Below are 20,104 nucleotides of genomic sequence, written 5' to 3' on the forward strand. Positions count from 1 at the left end.
TATGGATTCAGGAGCGACGTGGCACATGACGTCTCGGAGAGAATGGTTTGATCATTATGAACCAGTATCAGGAGGATCTGTATTCATGGGAAATGATCATGCCTTGGAAATCGCTGGGGTCGGTACTATCAAAATTATAATGTTTGATGGCACCATTCGCACCATACAGGAGGTACGACATGTGAAAATACTGAAGAAAAATCTTTTGTCCTTGGGGCAATTGGATGACATCGGGTGCAAAACTCGTATCGAGAACTGAGATCATGAAAATTGTGAAGGGAGCGCTTTTGGTTATGAAGGCGGAAAAGGTTGCTGCAAATCTGTATGTACTTTTGGGAGAAACACACACAGAGGCAGAACTAGCTGTTGCATCAATTGGTTCAGGAGAAGAATTAACAGTGTTATGGCATAGAAAGCTCGGGCATATGTCAGAACGAGGGTTGAAAATTCTCTCAGAACGGAAGCTGCTGCCGGGACTTACAAAAGTGTCATTACCCTTTTGTGAGCACTGTGTTACCAGTAAACAACACAGATTAAAGTTTGGCACTTCTACTGCTAGGAGCAAAAGTATATTGGAGCTGATTCATTCGGATGTTTGGCAAGCACCGGTTGTATCCCTAGGAGGAGCGAGATACTTTGTCTCGTTCATTGATGATTTCTCTAGGAGATGTTGGGTGTATCCAATCAAGAAGAAATCAAATGTTTTCCAGGTCTTCAAAGATTTCAAAGCGCGGGTTGAACTTGATTCAGAAAAGAAAATCAAGTGTCTGAGGACTGACAATGGAGGAGAATATACCAGTGACGAGTTTGATGCATATTGTCAACATGAGGGCATCAAGAGACAGTTCACGACGGCTTACACACGTCAACAGAATGGAGTGGTGGAGCGGATGAACATGACCTTGTTGGACAGAACAAGAGCTATGTTGCGGACTACAGGTCTAGAAAAGTCATTTTGGGCAGAAGCAGTCAAAATCGCTTGTTATATTATCAATCGTTCTCCTTCAGTGGCGATTGATCTTAAAACTCCGATGGAGATGTGTACCGGGAAGCCGACAGATTATTCTCATTTGCATACATTTGGAAGTCCTGTGTACGTTCTGTACAATGAGCAAGAAATATCGAAGTTGGATTCGAAATCCAGAAAATGTATCTTCTTGGGTTATGCTGATGGAGTAAAGGGGTTTCGCTTGTGGGATCCTACTGTTCACAAGCTTGTCATCAGTAGGAATGTTATCGTCAAGGAAGATAAAGTAAAGGGAGACAAAGGCACACTGAATTCAGAAACTACTATATTTCAGGTGGAGAATAAGACAGACGAAGGTCAAGTTTCTTGTGAAGCAGTACCAGAGCACGAAGAACAAGAGCATATTGAGTCTGAGGTTTCCAATGTGAGGCAGTCAACTCGAGACAAAAGACCACCAGGTTGGCTTTCAGATTATGTCACTGAAAGCAACATTGCATATTGTCTATTATCAGAGGATGGTAAGCCATCGATTTTCCACGAGGCTACTCAAAGCTCGGATGTATCTTTGTGGATGATAGCAATGCAAGAAGAGTTGGAGGCATTAGACAGAAATAAAACTTGGGATCTTGTGGCACTACCACGAGGAAGGAAAGCCATTGGAAACAGATGGGTCTATAAGATCAAGCGTGATGGCAGCAACCAAGTGGAGCGGTATCGTGCTAGATTGGTGGTAAAATGATATGCTTAGAAAGAAGGCATTGACTTCAATGTGATATTTTCTCCTGTGGTTCGGCTTACAACAGTCAGAGTGGTGTTGGCATTGTGTACGGTGTTTGACCTACATCTAGAACAACTAGATGTGAAAACAACATTTCTTCATAGAGATCTTGAAGAAGAAATCTATATGCTCCAGCCAGAAGGTTTTGCAGAAAAAGGCAAAGAGAACTTGGTTTGCAGGTTGAAGAAATCTCTGTACAGTCTCAAACAGGCGCCGAGGTGTTGGTACAAGAGAATTGATTCCTATATCATGAGCCTTGGATACAACAGACTGAGTGTAGACCCTTGTACGTATTTCAAGAGGTCTGGTGATGATTATATCATTTTGCTGTTGTATGTGGACGACATGTTGGTAGCAGGCTCCAACAAAGAACAGGTCCAAGGATTGAAGGCATAGTTGGCTAGGCAATTTGATATGAAGGACTTGGGACCAGCAAACAAGATTCTAGGGATGCAAGTTCACCGAGATATAAGTAACAGAAAGATTTGGCTTTCCCAGAAAAATTATTTACAGAAAGTCTTGCAACACTTCAACATGCAAGATAGTAAGCCAATATCGACCCCTCTTCCTTTTAACTTCAAGTTATCCTCCGAGATGTGTCCTAGCAGTGAAGCAGAGAGGATGGAGATGTCTCGAGTACCGTATGCATCAGCAGTGGGGAGTTTGATGTTCGCCATGATCTGTACATGACCGGACATTGCTCAAGCAGTGGGAGCAGTTAGTCGGTATATGGTGAATCCTGGACGAGAGCATTGGAGCACTGTTAAGAGGATCCTTAGATACATTAAGGGTACCTCGAATGCTGCATTATGTTATGGAGGATCAGATTTTACACTCAGGGCTATATCGATTCAGATTATGCAGGTGATCCTGATAAGAGGAAATCTACTACTGGTTATGTGTTTACACTTGCGAGGGGAGCAGTAAGCTGGGTTGCAAAACTGCAGAAAGTTGTGGCGTTATCTACAACAGAGGCAGAATACATGGCAGCTACTCAAGGTTGCAAGGAGGCAATATGGATCAAAAGGTTATTGGAGGATATTGAACACAAACAAGATAATGTTCCTTTGTTTTGTGACAGTCAGAGTGCCTTGCACATCGCAAGGAATCCAGTCTTTCATTCCAGGACGAAACACATAGGAGTACAATTTCACTTTGTGCGGGAAGTAGTAGAAGAAGGAAGCGTGGATATGCAGAAGATCCATACAAAGGACAACATAGCTGATTTTCTGACCAAGCCAGTAAACATTGAAAAGTTTGAGTGGTGTAGATTCTCAAGTGGTCTAGCAGAAACGTAAGCAGTAGGTAATGGAAAGATTGAAAGGATGTGTGGAGATGTGTTTGATTCTCAATCAAATCTCCAAGTGGGAGAAATGTCGGCAGAAGACATGCATTAAATGCATGTTGGCAACGAAAATTCAAATCAAGGGGGTTGAATTATAAACGTGGGTTGGCAAGGAAATTTCGTGGAATTTCAGATAACGCGTGTTCACACGATCAAGAGACTCTATAAATAGAGCTCCTCCTTCATTCTGAAATTATCTCTTCTTCGAGTTTTCTCTCATCTTATAAGCATTTGAGTGCTTAGTTCTATAATATTTGTGAGGTGTTTTGTTCTCCTGTATTAAGAGAGTGTGTGTTCTCTTTGGAAACACAGTGAGTGAGTTGTACACCACAAAATATCATAGTGGAATTCTTTTCATCTTACCCGTGGTTTTTACCCTAATAATTTTTAGGGGTTTTCCACGTAAATCTCGGTGTCCAGTTTATTCTTTATTTTCTGGTTTTATTATCTCAAATTCCGCACGTGGGACCAACAAGTGGAAATTAGGAACATGACATGTGGGCTGTGAAGACTCTGCAAAACCATGATCAGTTATGTTGAATAAGGCATCGCCCTACATTTATTCTCGATGAATTCATCTGTAGTTCTATTGTTTTTATGTCTAGAAAACTGTTTTTTTTTTTTGCATTCAGTTTGTCTTCATTTATTATCAAGATATTTAAAAATAAGTGGTGACGTGCAGGAAATAGTAGATGGTAATGTTAAAAAAAAACTAGTGATGCTTTTATTAATTCTACATATTTACCTGTCATGCGGATGCGTTATGTTTTCTCGTTTTGAATACTATTTGTTGCAGGCCAACTGCCAACAGATCCTACATTGGTTGCCACTGCAGTGGTGATGATAAAGGATTTTTATGGAAAATCAATCAAGGAGATTGATTCACGTTGAAGGTTGTTTCATTGTTGTGTTGGAGTTAGTGAGCTTTTTTCCCGAGGAGTGGTTGCCCGGTTGAGAATCGATCCTACTTCCATTCACTCTTGGATTTCTTTCCAGGAGTGATGGATTGGTTGAGAGAAACTGTCAATGAAACAAGCTTATAATACAATATTGGTGTGGCGTCGGAGTTAATGAGCTTTTCTCACGGGAGTGGTGCCCCGTTGAGAATTGTTCCTAACTCTCTATGCACTAGCCTAGTGTTATTTTTTTTCTCAGGAAGTAACTAGCAGAACTCACTTTAGATATAATTTCAGAATGCTGCAATGTTTGGAATGGGAACCTAGCGGAGCTCACTTTCACATATATTAATATTTAAATTAGTATAATGTATTTGAGATGATATAATTAGATCGGATCACATTTTAGCTTTTTTGCTAAATATTAAATTACACAACACACAAAACACAAATACATGTATATATATATAATATATATGTGAAACCATATATTTCACCCCTTAGTCTTACGCCTCCACCTCTGCGCCTTGTTTCTTTTCCTTCGTACCCATATTTTCAGCTATTGTTGCTGCCCAATTCCGACCGGAAAAGCTTCTCCTGGATCTTCCTAAGCTATTCTAGTAGCTCTGCAGCTGATTGGCGGAAGAACAAGTGAAAACCAAGCTCGTTTGCGCAGCTCCAATTTCTGCCTAGCTGCTGCGCCGAGCATATGCTCGATTTCCAGCCTTTATTCTTTCTTTCCTTGTGTACTACAGTGCTGAAGATCTCATTTTCATATCTATTTCAGTTTTTAGGAGTTGATTGAAGGTGATATCTAAGCCTAGGGTTTCACTTTTGTTCATGGAATTATATTTTTTTAGTTCTGTTATTATATTGTGATTACATGTCTGATTTTTGGATTTCTTTGAATTATGCATTACAAATCTGTAGTTATGATTCAATGGATGTTGTACTGCTATTTGTTGGCTTTCTTTTATATTGAAATAATCAAATTCCAGATAGTAATAGATTTTATATGAATTTTCTACTAAGATGTGTCAAAACCACATTCTGGATTTGAGGTGAGTAGCAAAGCCTACTGTATTTTGGGGATATGACCTTTGTGCACGCGGCTAGTGGACTTTTGGTTCAAATGAAAGTTGTAGAGCCATGTGTTGGATTCGAAATGAAACAAGAATCATAAAATTCTATTATGAATTGAACTAGTTATGCTTGTTTTATTGGAACTGCTCAGTTGCAGATTATGTCCGTGATTTTCGTTAGTTGCAACGTGTTCTCGTAAATTCTGGGAATAATCTATTGAGATTCTAAATACATTAACTTCTGGACAAACTTAGATATTTGAGTATTCTTTCATTTTCCATTGGCGTATATTGATTTAAGTTAAAAATGAGTTAGATAAGAATTTTATGCTCTTAGGTGCCGAATCTGTAACTGTAACAGAATGTAATTTTCATGGTTTATGTTTTTGGGTGTTTGAACATGTCAAGATGATCAAATTTCCTGTTGATGTCTTTTGATGAAATATGGGATTTTGAGATAGGGATCCAGCCATGTATGATAAGTACATTTTCGTTAAGTTTTGGAGGAGTTATGACCTTTAAACTGATCTTAGATACAAACTGAAAATGATAACTTGTATTTGGCTGAGAGTTTAGTAATTATTTGATGGAAATAAATTATTTGCCACTTGTTTTGGTAACCAGGAAGCGTTAAAGATTTCTTAAATTGTTGTGGTAATTTAATTTGAATGTTAAGGTACTGATTGATCTATTCCTTATAGCGTTTATAATGACGTGTAATTTAATTTGTGAATTGACTGGTTTTACGTGAATTATGTGATTAGGTGCTCTTTGTGTTATTTGAATGCATTATAAGATTATTCCTAATTTCTTAAAATAAAACATGATTTTAAATATATTTGAATAATTTGTGGATTTATATACATTGTTGAACAAGCATTAATATTAAGCCATGACTCCGTTGTTTCCGAGATTTCTGTTTACTTTTGGATGAGTTATTTAGACATCGGACCCGATGGCGTTTTAGCGTCACATCTCTGATGACTAGCAGAAGGGCCGAACAGTTCTGCAGACTGACACCTCTGACGCAGATGTGCAAGATCGAGGGCATATTTGACACGTCACACCTGGTACATGTGGCCACAGTTATTGCTATCGTTTCAATGGATCCAGTTTGATATCTGAGATAATTTGGTAATCTACATGTATTTCATTGCATTAATTCGTTACATATCATTTATACATGCTATAATTTATTTGATCCTCATATTGGGGTTCGGCTCCTATCCCTCGGGGCTGCAGTGGTTTGTTCTGTGATTGCATAGTAGATTATACAGGTGATTATGAAGCAGCTGGGGTAGCATCTGCCATTGGAGCCCAGCAAGTCAGTTTGAGTTTGGAGTCCTCAGATATTTGTTCTATATATTGATTCAATTGCCAAGGAGATGCTTCGTATAATTGTATGGTTGTATACTTGAGTGTTGGATTTTATTTGGTTCGATCGAGCTTGGTTGGATTCGCATGCGATTGGTATTCTTTTGGTTTATTGGACTCTATTTTAAATGTTTTGTTGAGTTGTTTTGCTTTTTTGGTATGTCCTATTTACAGGGATGTAATGCCGAAATGTCTATAGGTCCAAAAATAGAAAAAAATTATTCGTTTTCGCTAATAAATTTTGGTTGTTTGATAATTAAAAACTAATCAGGAGCACGACCCTCGCAGTTGGTACCGAGCGTAATTGGGGTATGCTCGAATTAGAATTTAGGATACTCGAGTTTAGACACAAATAAAATGATTGTGTATTTGATTTACAACTTGCACTTATTCGATTTACTTGTTATGTTTATTTAACTTAGCTGAGTTAGAGCTGATAGTGAAGTAAGTTTGACACTTAGTTTATTATTTCTTAGTTGACTAAGTTTTAACTTTCTCTGAAACTTTTTAGTGCTTATTATTATTTCTGCTTGTGGTGTATTCCTTGTGTCTTGTAGAATGACACTCGGAGGAAGATGCAAAAAGGGGAAATAAGTAATTCAAGAGTCTGCAGCTCAGAATTTTGGAGTAAGTGATGGCATTGGCAGAGGTAGATGTGGCTGCCTTAGAGGAAGGGTAACTCGAAATGTGAACATTGAGGTAGAGGTGGAACAGAAGCCACCAATCTGTCCATAAAGACATGTGGCAAGAAATGTGGAAGTTGTTCGTGAGATTCAACAGTTGACCCAAAGAATAAGAGAAATGAAGTTAGTGATTGCTAATTCCAAGACATACGTCCTCCAAAGTTATTTGGAAATGAAGGTGGCGAAAAGGCAATAGCGTGACTGAAGAGCATGAACTATTTATTTAATTTGGTGGAGTACACTCTAGAGTTGAGACTCAGGTTAGCTATTTACCAACTCAAGGATCGAGCACAATTGTGGTGGGAAGCTACAGAGGAAGCGCTCAAGGAATATAATCAGATAATTTATTTGGAGGTATTCTGTATTCATTTTAATCAAGAATACTTACCTTCAACTTATTATTTTGTTAAGGAAGCCGAGTTCAATCAGTTGGTTCAGGGGACTATGTCAGTGGGAGAGTATGCCTCTCAATCTTCTGCTCTTCTAACTTATATAGCTCATGTTTCTAATAGTGATCGATCCAAGCTGTCGCGTTTTATGCATAGGTTGAATCGGACGACACATACTTTGGTTATGACTGGAGTACCTACTTATGTTGAATCAGTAGAGAAAGCTAAGAATAATGAGGCTAGTTTGCTTTGGGGATGATCACAACAAATTACATCTTTTACTTTCTAAGGGTCCAAGAGTAACATTCAGATGCCATTGGGCATATCTCCCTGCCAGCCTCCCCAGTCATACCAGCCACCTAAGCAACATAAATTCAAGGCCAAGGGAAAACAATTTAAGAAGAAGTCTTACAACTGTTCATCTAGTTCAGACAGTAATCGTGGAGGAGAATCTGGTGGTTATGTTCGAGATTCTTGTGAGAGATGTGGAGGTAGACACCTTACTGCTCAGTGCAAAGGATTTCAGGGAAACTACCATACTTGTGGTCTACTGGGATATTATGCGAGAGCTTGTCCTAATGCGGGAAGACAATAATGTCAGTCCTCATATTTTAGCCAGTTTCCCCTAGCCCCCGTGCCTAGACAATTTACTCCATAGCCTAGCTACCCGCAACCGAGAGGGTCTTCTCAGCAGTACTTTCCATTGCCTCAGCAAGCTAGAGTACATGCTTTGACACATGACCAGTCTCACGAGACTCCCAGAGGGGTCATTGCAGGTAAATGCTTTATTTTTTTTTATCTCTTTGCACGTATATTGATAGACACATGAGCATCTCATTCATTTTTATCTATTGCATTTATCGGTGAGCATGAGATTTCTACTACCTTGTTATTGGATACGGTCTGTATCTACCCCTGCTAGTGTGTATTTGATGTCTCGTGAAATAGTTCTGAACTTTGTGATTAAATTTGTTATCAATGTAAGATCCCGAATTTAATTAACCAATATTTGATAATAATTAGAAATAATTATTTTAAAGTGCGAATTAAAATAATTAAGCCAAATAAATTTAGTTGTGTGTTAAAAATATGTATTAGAAAATATCGAAATTATAGACGATATTAAAATACATATTGAAGTTTAATAGAACACCGGTGTTGAAATAAATTGGATCTGGTCACATTTTAGAATTTTTGCTAAATATTGAATTACACAACAGACAAAATACAAATACATGTATGTATATATATCCGTTTTATGAAAATTAGAAACCATTTCTCCCCCTAGCCTTATGCCTCCACACCCTAGCTAGGCAGAAATTTGGATGTGCAAACGAGTTTGGTTTTCACTTATTCTTGCGCAAATCAGCAGCTGAGCTACTAGACTAGCTTAGGAAGATCTAGGAAAAGCTTTTTCGGTCGGAGCTGGGCAGCAACAATAGCTGAGAAGATGGGGACGAAGGAGAAGAAACAAGGCTCAGGGGTGGATTAAGGTGCCTACCTCCACATCTCCCACAAGAATCTCAAATATAACCACAAGATCCTCCTCCCCGAGTACTGCCTGAACTAGATGAACTGCTATAAGACTTCTTCTTAAATTTTTTTCCATTGGCTTTGAATTTTTTGTTGCTTAGGTGGCTGGTATGACTGCAGAGGTTGGTAGGAAGGTATGCCCTTTGACATCTGAATGTTACTTTCAAGCTCTTGGGAAGTAAAAGATGTAACTTGTTGTAATCCTCTGCAAAGCAAACTAGCCTCAATATTCTTTGCTTTATCTACTGCTTCAGCATAAGTAGTTGGTGCTCCAGTTATAACCAAAGTAAGTATCGTCCGATTCAACCTATGCATAAAACGCGACAGCTTGGATCAATCACTTTTAGAAAAATGAGATACATAAGCTAGAAGAGCAGAAAATTGAGAGAAACACTCTCACACTGACATATTCTCATGAACCAACTGATTGAACTCGGCTTCCTTAGTAGAATAATAAGATGGAGGTGAGTATTTTCGAATAAAATGAGTACGGAATACCTCCCAAGAAATTATCTGACCATATTCCCTAGGTGCTTCCTCTGTAGTTTCCCACTACAATTGTGCTCGATCCTTGAGTTGGTAAACAACTAACTTGAGTCTTAACTCTAGAGTGTACTCCACCAAATTAACTAAATAGTTCATGGTCTTCAGCCACACTGTTGCCTTTTCATCACCTTGATTTCCAAATAACTTTGGAGGACGCATATCTTGCAATATAGCAATCACCAACTCCATTTGTCTCATTCTTTGGGTCAATTGTTGAACCTCACGATGAACTTCAGCATTTCTTGCCACATACCTTTCTGGACGGATTGATGGCTCATGTTCCACCTTTGTATTCACGTTTCGAGTTTCACTTCTTCTAAGGCGGTCACGTCTACCTCTTCCAATACCATGTGAATACCATAACTTAATCCAATATTCTGAGCTTCGGACTCTTGAGTAACTTTTTTCCCCTTTCTGCCTCTTCCTCCAGGTGCCATTTTACAAGAAACAAGGATTACACCACAGACAGAAATAATAATAAGCACTCAAAAGTTTCAAGAAAAGTTAAAACTTAGTCCACTAAGAAATAATAAATTACGTGTCAAACTTACTTCACTTCCAGCTCTAACTCAATTAAGTTAAATAAACATAGCAAGCAAATCAAATAAGAGCAAGTAGTAAATCAAATACGCAATCATTTTATTTGTGTCTTAACTTGAGTGTCCTAGACTCTAACTTACGCTCTGATACCAACTGTGAGGGCTCCTGCTCTTGATTAATTTATAATTATCAAACAACCAAAATTTATTAGCGTAAATAGTGAAAACGAATAAAATTTTTCCATTTTTAGGCCTAAAAAAATTTCGGCATGACCTTCTCGTAAATAGGGCATACCAAAAAATCAAAACAACACAACAAAACGTTTATATTCGAAAATAAACTCCAATAAATCAAAAAGAATACCAATCGCATTCAGAGCCGGCCGGCTCGATCAAACCAAATAAAATCCAACACTCAATTATACAATCATACAAATACATGAGGAGTATAAATATCTGGGGACTCCCAATTCAAATCGACTCACTGGGCTCCACTGACAGACGCTCCGCTAGCTGCATCAGAACTACCTATATAAATGATATAGAATCATAGAACAAACCACAGCATCCCCGAGGGACATGGGTCAAACCCTAGTACGAAGATCAAATAAATTACTACATTACATAAATGGCATATAATGAAATCAATGTAATGAAATGCATCTAGGGTACCAAATAAACTCGGATATCCAACTGGATCCAATTAAACGATAGCAATAACTGTGGCCACATGTGCCAGGATGTGACGTGTCAAATACGCCATCGGTCCTGCACATCTGCGTCAGGGGTGTCAGTTTGCAGAACTGCTCGGCCCTTCCGCTTGTCATCAGAGGTGTGACGCTAAAATTTCCTCGGCTCTGATGTCTAAATAACTCATCCAAAAGTAAACAAAAATCTCAGAAACCACAGAGTCATGACTCAATATGAATGCGAACTCAATAATGCATATAAATCCACAGATTATTCCAATATATTTAAAATCATGTTTTATTTTAAAAAATTGGAAATAATGCATTCTAATAAAAAAAAAGCTCCTAATCACATAATTCACGTAAAATCAATCAATTCACATCAATTAAATTACACGTTGCTATCGACGCTGTAATGAATAGATCAATCTGTTCCTTAACCTTCAAATTAAATTACCACAATAATGTAAGAAATCCTTGATGCTTCTGGGTTACCAAAACCTGTGGCAAATAATTTATTTCCATAAAATAATTACTAAACTCATACCAAATGATAAGTTACCATTTTCACTTTATACCTAAGCTCGGTTTAAAGGTCATAACTCCTCCAAAACTTAACCAAAATATGGTATCATAAATAGCTGGAATCCTATCTCAAAATCTCATATTTCATCAGAAAACATCGACAATAAATTTGATCATCTTGACAGTAACACCCAAAAACAGAAACCATGAAAATTATGTTATCGTTCCAGATTCAGCACCTAAGAGCATAAAATTCATATTAACTTAAATCAATATCCACCAATTGAAAATGAAAGAAGACTCAAATATATAAGTTTTTCTAGAAGAAAACAAATTCAGAATCTCAATAAATTATTCTCAGAGTTTACAAGAACACGCTGCAACTAACGAAAATTGCGGACATAATCTGCAACTGAGCAGTTCAAAAAAGCATAACTATTTCAATTCTTAATGGAATTTAACGATTCTTATTTCATTTTGTTGGTACTTTTCAAGTTCGCAATCTTGATTTTGATGATAACAAAACTTGTTAATTGTGTTACTAATTATCTACCTTAGTTATGCAGCATCTAGGATCACTCGCGAGATGTTTACTTCGCTAAACTGAAGACCCAACTGAACACACAAAATGAAACAGTCTAACTGGTTACGTCATTTGAGCAGTACAGCTGATTGACCAGTTGATAGGTGATTCAGCAGGAAAACCTCAGAAGCCTGGCCAGCCGAAAGAGTGTTCAACTAATGAAGAAACCCAGTTGATCAGTCCAACTGAACGAGTGTGAAATCAGTTCAACTGACGAGTCAACTGATTTCACCAGTCCAACTGAAAGATCAGTTCAAACTGACCAGTTCGAAGCATCAATTAGAATCTTTCAGTTATAGATGAAGATAAACTCTTTCAAGTGGATTCCAGCTGTGCGAGAAGGTGCAAAGCCATTATCCAGTCAAAGGATAATAATGTACGTTGCATCAGAGCATTAAGACAAAACTCTTCAGAAGGACAGTCAAAAAGACGAGATACTAAGTCCAAGAAGTCGATTCAAATGCAACGGATACAATAAATGAGTCTCACTGTACGATCAGCTTCTTCTGTGTATATAAAGAGAAGATCGGTAAAGACTCAAAAGAGAGAAGAGAGCACAGATACAATACTAGAGAGAAAAGGGCACGTCCAGTTGATTATCAGCTTTCAGAAGCACTTAAGCCCATAGGGAACTCTTCATCGTTGTATCAGCTTAGTTTAGAAGCCACTTTCCCTCAGTGTGCGAGAACATTCTTGTTCAGTTCTCACACACATACTTACTCTCAAACCACCCAAAACAGTCTTGCACAAAGACATTAAACTTGTGTTTGTAGTCTTTCTCACATAGACGTAAAACAAGTGTTGACTAGAAGTTTCTGTTTTCAGTCGTAGCTAGGAGTTCAGTTTAGGCAGTGGATAAGTCCTAGCTGAGTGGGCTTGTACATGTAGTTGTATAAATCAAAGTCTTCTAGTGGATCCTATCCATGGAGATAGAAGGGGTGACGTAGAAGCAGTTGAAGTCTCCGAACATCCATAAATATATCTTGTGTATTTAACTGATTAACTATCGTTTTAAAATTGTTTGGATTAGTTAGAGTGTTCGTGTGTTGAGTTGTTACTATAACTGAAATACAAGAATGCAAAAACTAATATGTGTTCTTTCAGTTAGTCAGTTTACATAAGTTTAAATGTTTTTTTAACATTTCAGTTTTCTTTACGAAGGATTACCACGAGTTTCTTCCGCTTGGTTTAAAACTAAACTCGATTTAATTCGTCGGTGTTAATATTCTTAGAACACGAGCTATTGAAGCTCATTGAAGACTATTGTGTGCGAAATGCCTTCGAAGGCGCTAGCACACACGATCCATCACATTTCGAAGACAACACATAGCTCTACAACCTTCAGTTTGAACCAAAATTCCAGTATCCGAGTGCACAAAGGTCATGTACCAGAAATACAGTAGGTTTTGCTACACATCTCAAACACAGAATATGATTTTGATACATCTTGGTAGAAATTCATATAAAATCTATTACCAGCTGGAATTTGATTATTCCAGTGGTTAAAGAAAGTCAACAAATAGCACTAAAAGTTCCATTTGAACCACAACTACAGATTAACAATTCATGAAAATCCGAAAATCAATCATATAATCACAATATAATAACAGAACCAAAATAATCTAATTCCACGAACAAAATTGAAACCCTAGGCTTAGAGATTACCTTCAATCAACTCCTAAACCGAAATAGTGTTGGACATGAGATCTTCAAGCCCTTTAATACAAAAGGAAAGCAAGAAGAAAGGTTGGAAATCGAGCATATGCTCGGCGTAATAGCTAGGCAGAATTGGAGCTACGCAAATGAGCTTGGTTTTCACTTGTTGTAGCGCCAATCAGCTGCTGAGCTACTAAACTAGCTTAGGAAGATCTAGGAGAAGCTTTTCCGGTCTGAGTTGGGCAGAAGCAGTAGCTGAGAAGATGGGCACGAAGGAGAAGAATCAAGGTGCAGGGTGGAGGCGTAAGGCTAAGGGGTGAAATGGTTTCTTATTTTCATAACACACACACACATATACATGTATTTGTATTTTGTGTGTTGTGTAATTTTATATTTAGAAACAATGTTAAAGTGTGACCGATCCAATTTATTTCAACACTCGTATTCTATTAAACTTCAATATGTATTTTAATATCGTCTATAAATCCGATATTTTCTAATACATATTTTTAACACACAACTAAATTTATTTGGCTTAATTATTTTAATTCCTCACTTTAAAATAATTATTTCTATTTCTTGCCAATTATTGTTTAATTAAATTCAGGTTCTCACACATATTTAGCCTTAAATTAACCATTTTTTTTATGGATGATTATTATTTTGTCAATGATGTACATGGATTTTGAAGATTGAGATATTCACGGTAAAAGTTTTAATCATTTAATATTTAAGTTGTATTTTTTTATTATTATTACACGAATTGTGTTCAAAATAAAAATTGTATACTAGTTTTATTAAAATAATATATATATATTACTAGGTATAGGACCTCAAAATTTCGAGGTGTATATCCAAGTGTTTATGTGATAAATGATAAATATTGTTAGGTGTTTATCCAATTTTGTATGCAGTTAATGGTAAATTTTGTTTACAATTTAAAAACGATATGTATTCATATTTTTATATATTTAATTGTATGGGTTTTTTTTTTGGGTAAAATAATATAAGAAACAATATATACTGTGAGTTTTTAAAGCAATAAACAAGTTTGATTTATTTGTGTAAAAAAAGTTATAGATGCTAAATATGGGTAGCAAAAATAATAGTATAATAGATACAAAAAAACATAGGAGTTTAGTTTATGTATATGAATTATAAATCGGTGTAAAATGATATATTAAATGTAGCGATATATATATATATATATATATATATATATATATATATATATATATATATATATATATATATATATATATATATATATATTCGAACATGTTTAAAAGAGTATTATTTAATTTGGTTAAAGTTGTGTACGCATGTTGTAATGTTTAAAGGTTTTATTTAAGCTTGTTTAAAAAGTAATGAAATTGACCAGTCTGAATGCATCTAAGTAATAAGAATGAACATGGAAATATCAGTTAAATATACTGAGTAATATTAAATTTTTTCCTTGTTTTTTTTTTTTTTTTGGGAAAAGGTGGCTGATAATAGTTAATTTTTTTTAATTTTTGATTTTTTTTTGTGTTAGGAATTAAAAGCTAGAAATTGCTTTGATTAAGGAGTAGTGTATTCTACTTTATTTATCTTAGATATTCTATCAAAGGTGTAATTGTTAAGGTCGGATTAAAGCATATGTGATATTTTTGTCTAGCTATATAAAACATATATTTTTCACATACGTTTGAGGGTGTTATTGTTTTTGAAACTTTAGCAATGAGCATGGTTCATACATCTATGCTATCTTCTTTTGTATCTAAGTGTTTATTTTTTCGAAATAATTAATGAATTATATTGTTTGAATCATGGCGTTTATAGAAAATAAGGTATAAAATATGTTTATCAATATAAATATTACAGAAAAATTTATTGCTAAACCTAGGTGAAGTTAGGTTGTACGTGTCCAGATATAATATATAGATATGACTCAATAAATTAATACAAATTAAGAAATAAGTATTCTATATACATCCGTGTGAATACAACATTTTTTAATCTTAAAAAATATTTATAGGGTTAACAATAAATAGATTTTACATATATATTCGATTTTTTAAAATTGATTTTGATAACCCATGCATTTATTTAATTTTTAAATATTTTATTTAAGTTTAAAATGATTTTAGTGATGCATGATTTATTTAAATTATATTATTTTAATGTTTATGTGATGCACGTTAAAATGTTTTTCAAGTTTCATGTTTCAGGCGATTACTCGATGCGGGATCGAGGAAAAGAGACCGGTGACGATTTTGGCGATTTTAAACGTGGTATCTTATTTTAAAGTTAAGGATGTGGCATTTTAAATGTTTTATTTAGTTTTAGCATTTTTAAAGCCTAATTTAACTATTAGGCGATAGATTTTTAAAAGTTAGCAACATTGTGTTTTATTTTAAATTAGATTATTTTTGTAAATTGGGTGTTAGTTTACCATTTTTATTAGCTTGCTAATTGGTTTAACATTTTAAATAGCTTGATTAATTATTTCATTAAGCAATTTTTCTCCTAATTACTCACTCACACACGTTACACACACTCACACACACTTACACGTTTTTACACACACCAAAACACACACATTCAGATTTTTAATTTTTCTAAAGAGCAAAACTACGGTTCCTTGTTAGACAGCAGCCGCCCCATCCCCTCTATCATTCCAGCAATTTTCGTGAACTTTATTGCAAGATTTTAGTGCCACCATCGTTCTGGATCAAGCCTCGCACCATCTCCGCTTCAATATCGCCGTATCGTGAGTTTTTCACCTCAAAGGCACGTATATTCTATTATTTCTGCGTCAATCTCATCATATTATGCGTTGTGTTGTTATTTTTGCGTAAAAATACATGTGTGATGTGTAGAAGTTTGAGCAATTATGTCTATATCACTTTTGAAACCATTTTTAGATCTAAAATTACGTTTTTACTGTCTTTTTAAATACTGCGATTTTTCGGTCGTGATTCTGAGAAAACTTTCCACACGAAAATTGTAGAACTTTTTGACACCTTCGATTTGACAGTAAATTTGAAATATTTGGACACAAATTGAGTGAGTTATGATGTTTTTCGTGGGACTGCTCAAACTGGGTTTTTCAGAAAATTATGCATTGATGTGTTCTTGAATTTTATGGTTGCAAGCTTCGTTGGGAATCGACTGGTGATCGTTACTGCGTATAGGTATATTGTTAATGATGTTGGGATGGTTATTGATGTTTCGTTTCATGTCGTTAGGCACTTGGGAGAATGAGTAATCATGAAAATCGTTTCGTTGTCAAAAATTGTGTTTACGGGTTTATCGGTTTCACAAGTGGTTTGGGTCAATTGCATAGGCTTGAGTCAGTGTTATAGTATCTTAAGATGGGTCTCGTGGTGTCGGTTCATAGTCCGTACATTTGAGTGTAGAATGTTAAACAACACTTGCTCAGAAATTCTCGTGGGTTTTCTCCAACCGCGGGAACACGGACCAGAGCACGAGGTCCGTGCCTTTATTCTCTTCTCGGTGTCAATTTTACGAGGCCACACGGACCCCGACCCCGACACGGACCCTGTGCTAGGGTCCGTGCCCTTCATTCTTCTCGGTAGGTCTTGTAGCGAACCTACACGGACCCGTAGCCAGACCTGGGCACGGGGTCCGTGTATCACCTGTTTTGGGAAAATTTTATTGTGTCATTTGTAGTTTCATGTCATGGTTTAGTACGATGATTAAATGAGGTCATGTCCCGAGCGTTTTAGAATTCCTTAAGCTATTTAATTGATTCGGGTGAGTACGATTACCTACGTCTAAGTTATGCAAATTAAGTATTTAAATTCATGTTAATTAATATGTGCATCAACAGCCCCAAACGAAATCCAATGAATCCCTCAACGCCAAGTAAGTATGTTGACGCGCAAGAAAATATTTTCAAGTTTTTGAGGTATGCTAAATGTCTTGTGACCAATTTATGTATGGGGTCGGAAAGCGTTAAATCATGAACGAGGACCAACCCACCCCGTTAAATTATGAACAAGTTTAGATCAAGATTGGAAAGCGTTAACTCATGAACGGGGACCAATCAAGCCGTTAAATTATGAACGGGGATCTCATGTATGTGACAGTGGATCTTCCCTGTCAGTCCAGTACTGTGATTTAGTATGATCATGTGATTATGTTATAGGTCACTTGCTTTGAAACATGCCTCTACGCAAAATGATGAAGTTATGTATGTTCAAGTATTTTCAAGTATGCAACCACGTTTAAGAAAAATTTATGTTGATGGCACGTCTAAGTATGTATGTATGTATGTATGTATGTTCAGGTTTTGATATGCAAGTTCAAGTTTTAAGTATGTATGTTCTATTTTAAAGTTGTATGTGATTTTATTATGCAGTACTTGTTACTTCCAGTTTATACGTGTTGAGTCTTTAGACTCACTAGACTTGATCGATGCAGGTGAGGATGTTTATGAGGAGACTGAAGGTGGGGACCAAGGAACAGGTTTGGACTGAGCGGGAGGCTAAACCCGAGGACCGCAATGTTTTAAGTTTATGAAAACATTCAATACTTTTGTCAAATTTTAAATTTCAAATATTTTGTTACAACTACTTGTGAGACGTACAGTTTATCTCTTTTTATCGAATTTTGAATGTTCACGTTTCAATTAAGAAAATTTTAAATTTTTCCGCAAATTTCGAGTAGTAAAAGTACGATACGTTACAAAAAGTATCGTATTTTTAGTTTTTGTGAATATTGATATTTTTGGTAAAGCTAAGAAACAAGCTATACGTTACTCTTGCTATCAAAATATTAATAAAGTCTAAACATCATTGCAACATGTTAATTTACATACATTCTATGTAATGTATTTAGGTAGCACATACTTAGAAAATACAAAAAGCTTAGTTATGTTTCTATTATTGCAAGATCACTTCATTCTTCGTTTCTGCCTGTGGGTTTGTACTTGAAGAAAACAAATCCTGTAGTAAAGTGAGCTAGATTCTAGTTTATTAACTGGTGCTCAATTGTAAAAACTTAACTTATTATAAATAAAAAAAGCTAGAAAATTTAATTATATTATTTTAGCTTATTAGAAATAAACAGCTGGTGAAAATGTGGAGATTTTATTTAATTTTTTTCTTCTACTAATGAAGACAAACTATTATTCATAGGCAATCATAAGTAACCATACATTTGCAAAAGATATATCATATATTGATATTTACTCAGCATATCTGTGATTGAAAGGTTATATATATCATTTATTGACTAAAATTAGAAACAAACTAAATACATTTGCCATTAGCCAGATCATTAATAACATGTTAAATCAGATATAGCCTAAAATATTTAAAAATAGATATATTAAATAGAAACAAATGGTATATCAAAAACATTAGAAAAGTTATTTATGTATTGCAACAGGAAAAAGGTGATCAAGTATAAAAAAATAAAATAAAGACAACTTCTACACATGTAGGTTCTGTATAAGAATTTTTATTATTATTAACATGTTGATATAAATGTTTTTGAATTAAACGATTTTTAGACTATAAGATAGCTATTCTAGTATCTGTTTAATATACATACTGGATTTGCCGGATAATGTTGATATCTAGCTCTGTTTAAATATCAGCTGCGTAATCTAGTAGAAGAAAAACCTTTGATTCCATGGTAAGTGCTCTTCGTAAGATAATGGCCCATACCGGATTTGAGTAAAATCTTTTTATTAGTTCTTCAACTTCTTTTTGAAATAGAGAGTTGTAGTAATATTGGGTACAGTCGATACAATCACAGTACTGATTGTTTTCCATTAGATTTTTTGAAAGAAAAGTATTCAAATGTTAAAGCAAATAATTGTAAAATAGTAGAGAATAGATAAGCTTATATATATATATCATATAGAGAGAGGTGAGTCATAGATGATTTATGACACATGGTATGATTGTCATAATAATTAAAAAGAAGTCATGCGCAGGCTAAAGCATGCTAGCATAATATTAATAAAGTGTAGATATTATAACAATATGATAAATTTATACATATGCTAGCTATGAAATTTTTGCAGGTAGCACATACTTAGAAAGCATAAAAAGTTTAGTTATGTTCATATTATTACAAGTTGATTTCATTCTTCGTCTCTAGCTGTTGAGTTGTACCTGAAGAAAACAAATCAGATAATAAAGTGAGTTAACTTCTAGCATATTGATCGTGATCCAATTATAAAAATTTAATTAAATGCGAAAGAAAATATTAAGAAATTCTAGTCATATCACTAATGTAAAGAATAAAATAAAAGCAAGCACTATAATAGAAGGTTTTGTTGAATGTAATTCAGAGTTCTTAGTAGGTCCATATTAATTTTTCGTAATTAAACATTTTTAGACTGTAAGATAAATTTTTTACTATTTGCTTATGTACATACTGAGCTGGGTGGATAATGTTGAGATTCAGCTCTGTTTCGATATCGGCTGTATAGTCTAGCAGAAGAAAAAGCTTTGATTCCATATTAAGTGCTCTTCGGAAGATGATGGCCCATACCGGGTT

The 20,104-nt window shown here is 35.3% G+C and overlaps 1 long non-coding RNA gene across 1 annotated transcript; it reads left to right on the forward strand.

Annotated features, from left to right (window-relative positions):
* Positions 1-4,493: 4,493 nt before the first annotated feature.
* Positions 4,494-10,815, forward strand: LOC140830219 (uncharacterized). The gene is made up of 2 exons (XR_012117604.1): positions 4,494-6,202; positions 6,337-10,815. It is a non-coding gene; the product is annotated as an uncharacterized lncRNA (long non-coding RNA).
* The last annotated feature ends 9,289 nt before the right edge of the window (positions 10,816-20,104 follow it).

The sequence above is a fragment of the Primulina eburnea genome, chromosome 1, assembly GCF_022965805.1.
Source record: "Primulina eburnea isolate SZY01 chromosome 1, ASM2296580v1, whole genome shotgun sequence".
NCBI classification, from domain to species: domain Eukaryota; kingdom Viridiplantae; phylum Streptophyta; class Magnoliopsida; order Lamiales; family Gesneriaceae; genus Primulina; species Primulina eburnea.